This window comes from Panthera uncia, assembly GCF_023721935.1.
Source record: "Panthera uncia isolate 11264 chromosome B3 unlocalized genomic scaffold, Puncia_PCG_1.0 HiC_scaffold_1, whole genome shotgun sequence".
NCBI lineage: Eukaryota > Metazoa > Chordata > Mammalia > Carnivora > Felidae > Panthera > Panthera uncia.
The window spans coordinates 70,462,926-70,467,624 of NW_026057582.1; positions in this window are offsets into that span (position 1 = coordinate 70,462,926).

Genomic DNA, 4,699 nt, shown 5'->3' on the forward strand with positions numbered 1-4,699 from the left:
GACTCTAGTAGTTTCCACGCACTAGGCAAGTTCAGCTTCAAACAAAAAGCACACTCTGTTTTCAATACGAAAAGATAATGTCTGAAAGCCGGGGGATAACAGCTAAACCCATTGAAAATCAATAAAAAGCCCTATAAGGCCACCATTCTCTTTCATGGAATTTTTCTTAACGTTGGATGTCCCATACCACCAGGCAGTCAGGTAATAGGATTGATTTTTAAATATCTCTGGTTCAAGAGCATGCAACCATTACAGGGAAGGTGGAGGGGCTGAAGAGAAAAGACCAAATGGGTTTTTATGGTTTCTTCCCTAGCACTGCCCCACATTTCCTTTACAGGAAATAAATTCCCACACACACAGCATTAGGGAGGGAGCAGTGTTCTTCAGCCACTACATTTGAGGGCTGGGGACCCAACCTATATATTCCAGGAACCTACTGCATTCCCATCTCTGCTACTAATCTGCACCAAAGGATGCCCTCACTTCACCTCTTGGTGGGTACAAAATGAAGAGGAAGATACCTGCCCATCATTAGTCAGCATCATGTTGTAGGCATATCTACTAGCGATATAATAAAGTAGGTAAGCACTTCAAAGAATATAGAAAAAATTTAAATGAGGGTTATTACCTCAAAGGAATTTTTGAAATCATTAAAAATTTCCAAAAAAAAAAAAAACCCTTTTATTTTAGTCCTACTCCAAGGATAGGCATAATAGAGCATTCTCCCCAGTCATGCAGTAAGCTGGCAAAGGCCAAGCTACTCACCTTCCATTTGAGAGGCTGGCCCCGGGTCACTTCTACTGAATGTGAATCCAGGTGTTACACTTGCACAGCTGGCCATGGATTTTTACAACAGACTTCCTTTTCTGCTTCTGTTCCGTTTCCTCCTTTGAGGGGGGACTCTCTGACCTTCAACACTGTCTCCCAGATCATATCTTTATCATGCTGGCTCTGACATCTGATAACTGACATCATCTGGCCTTAAGACCTCGCTCTCATAAACAAGTCGTCAAAATTCATTATATTCGGACGTCCATTCCCATGGCTGTGATGAAAACATTCATTTGAACAAACACAGAAGTGTCAGAAACATTTTTAGGAAGGCAGGAGTCTGTAGGAACTGGAGAATGAAGGCAGCTACTCAAAACTAGGGTAAGTTATTCTGAGAATAAAATCCAGTAACCATGAGCAAATGACCCAACTGTTCCTCCAAAAAGCAGCTGTGAAAAACGTCTGAAAATAAGAGATACTGAAGAATAAACCTGTGAGTGATTACCCACACTGGTATTTCACTCAGTACCTGGATATTTAACTTTACATTCCATTCAGGTGAAACCTTCTTGAACCAGTATGTGATTTCAACATCATCTTTTTAGGAGAACTTTGTAGACAATCCTCAACTTACAAAGAAATCACCACTTTTCCCCTGTCTGCCCTTCTTCCTCCCTTCCCCACTGCTGGAGCTCCCCTCCACCTGCTCCCGCTGGGGGAGAATTCTCAAATGTGTTGTGCTCTTAGGCTCAGAAGCAAGGAAAGGGGTTTAAGAAGTTTCAAGAGCTACATATATCAATTAGAAATGTTCACTTTCGATTAAACCACAAACCTGGACTTCGTAAGAAGTCCAAAAGTAAGTGGCCTTAAGTTTGGCCCAAAAACCCAATGATTTCATCCAGGATTCAGCTTTTCCCATTAGATTCTGCTGGTACTTTGAAGTGCTTCTCACAAAATAGTGCCTCATCACTGTATCCAACCAGTGTCTCAGATCAAGTTTGTGTAAGGTGACTCTCCTAACACGGTGGTGACCTCTTCTCTAGTCAGTGCACTGAGGAGACGAAGGGTGGTCATTGATTTCTTATTCTTAAGGCCTTTGACACTCAGGTGTGAAAAGCAGTGAATTCCAGTCATTTGTAGTATTCCAAGAAGGTGAATCACCACCTAAAAGTAATGATAAAGAAAGGCATGGAGTAGAAATCAGAGGCTGGATTTGATGAGATTACATCAGATTGACTCAAATGTCCCATCTAACTCTCACTGCCTATTAAATGTAATGGTGGAAAAGAGTGCACTAAGGGCAGATCCCAGTGTAATATGTCACTAGAGATAGAAAGAAGAGTAAGACCATCTAGAAGAGGAGCCAGTGCTAGTACACAGATTATTCTAATACAAGACATAAGAGGAGAGCTGCCAGGGGGGCATCAGAGAACAGAGAGAGCAGAGCTGAATGGAGAAATTAAGAGCACTTCTGCAGGATGTGGGTCTGGGAAAGTCATCAAGATTTTTGGTACAATAGAGATGTGAGCTAAAGCAAGAGGGGCATTATGGAAACCCTTGGATGTTAGACTGTGGAAGTTATATTTAATGAAGCAAAGAGAGATACAGAGAGAGAAAGAGAGAGAGGGAAGGCATTAAATATGCTGATGATAAGAGACATAAGGAAAGTTATGCCAAAAAAAGCAATTGATTGGGAATAATCAATGACATAAACAACAGACTAGAGGAAATGAAGTTCAAGAAGTCCAGTCAAGAGGAGATTGCAATAATCCAAAGAGGAGATTAAGGAGCCGAGACCAGACAATGAGGAGGCAGAAACTTCAGCTCTGGCAGCTGAAGCAATGTGCAGGAAAGAGAAAGGGGAAGCCATTTACTGTGACATAGGCGATTATGGCTGGGCCAGCAGTGCAGTTAACAGAGGCAGCAAGATCAGGAGGAACATCGTTTTCAGGAGCTGGAGTGAAATGTGGAGAGATTTTTATTTTGAAACTGTTGACTTGTAATGGGTTTTCTGGCACAGATAAATAAATCAGGCAAGTGTTTGAAAATGTGAGCCTGGAGTTTGGGAGAAAAGTAGCCAGGGGTGGGGAGATGCATCTATGTACAGAGCGTAGTTGAAGCCTAAGTGAATGGATGAAGTAACTAGGGAGAGAACAAAGAAGGAAGGGAAGGGAAGGGAAGGGAAGGGAAGGGAAGGGAAGGGAAGGGAAGGAGAGGGAAGAAGAGGGGGAAGGAGAGGAGAGGGGAGGGGAGGGGAGGGGAGGGGAGGGGAGGGGAGGGGAGGGAAAGGGTACTGAGCATAGAAACCTAGAGAATGACCATATTTAGAAGGAAGATTGCATTCTCCCCACATTTATCACACTGTATGGAAGTTGTCTGCGGGCAGACTGTGTCCTGTTGACCACTGTAATCCCCAGTGTCTCCCATAGTGCAAACAGCAATAAATATCACTGAATGAATAAATGAAGCTAAAGTGAGGGCAAATTAAAAAGAGGGAAAGATCCAAAAGAAAACAAGTACTGCAATGTCTCTGTAACAAGGGAAAAAAAAGAATTTGAAGAATAAAGTTATCTATGGGATCATCTCCTACATCAAAATGAAAACAAAAGAGGACTAAGAGAAATCCTAGATTTGGCAATTAGGAACTCATTCAGGTAATCTAAGAATAAGTTCAGTAGACTTCAACAGAACAGTTAGGGTAGATACCATGTTGCAACGGGCTAACTGGGAACCAGCAGTTTAAAGGGGAAAAAAATGCAGATAAGTAATATACTCTAGTCTTTAAAGAACTTCAGCTTTAGAAAGGAAGAGAGATAGGGTTTGGCAGAGTCACAGAGTCAAAGAAAATTCTTGCTTAAAGCAGAATTTCCCTCAAGGTGTTTACAGATGTTAAAAAACATTACATTCCAGAACAAAAGGAAAAATTTGAGTTTGATGCTAAATAATTTGGGATATAGTGAGATAACAAAGTTAAGCAGATTTCTTTTCACTATTGCAGAACTTCCCAGAACCTTTAACAGACTAGTGGGAGCTCTAAATATTCAAAAGGGGAATGATAGTACATAGGATGACTTAAACTTATTTGACAAAATGATTCTTTTTTCCCCTAAGTATCTCCCAAAAAGAGTGGTAGGTAGATAGACTTTGGCAAACATGGTTTAAGAAAAGGGGAGACAATTTTATAAGCCAATGAGAAATAGGCAGTTAAAAAAGGAGAGATTACGGAAGCGTTAGATAAATGGATACCTGACGGGAACAGGTCCCAGAAATTCTCAGAAAGGACGTGACAAGAGCGAACAGGTGGAGGAGGAAGGATGCTCCTTCCTCGGCTGGGACACATATGGAGAGAGGGAGAGTGAAAAGTGTCACCGAAGTCTGCAGGGAGAAAAGAAAGGTAAGACATTTCATAGCAGAAGGCTGCATTCTTTCCTGAAAAGAAAAGATTAAGTGGGCAGAAAGGACACAGAATAGGGCTGACAAAGCTAAAGAGAAAGAGAACCATGGGGCCTGGGAAGGGACAGCAGGAACAAGGAAAATGTGAAGAAAGGGAGGTGGGGCAATATCAGTTTCAAAACTGTTTTTATAATCATATAGAAGCTTTGGCCTAAAATTTCACTTTAGTGGAATTTACCCCACAGATACACTTGCATAAGTCTGTAGTTATGTGTACAAGGGTGTTCATTACAACATTGTTTATAATAGTAGAAAATTCTTTAAAACACCTATATATAAATTAATTCAAGGAAGCTAATAAATTAGGCCACCTCATATCAAAACACTAAGTAGGTAGACAATAAGAATGGACTGACTTGGATAAATGTCCAAGACATTTTAAGTGACTACATCAATGTATAGAATAATATGTTTAGTATGAACCCATATGAAAATAGTGTATCTTTGTGGGTGTGTGTGCGTGAAAAAAAAAAAA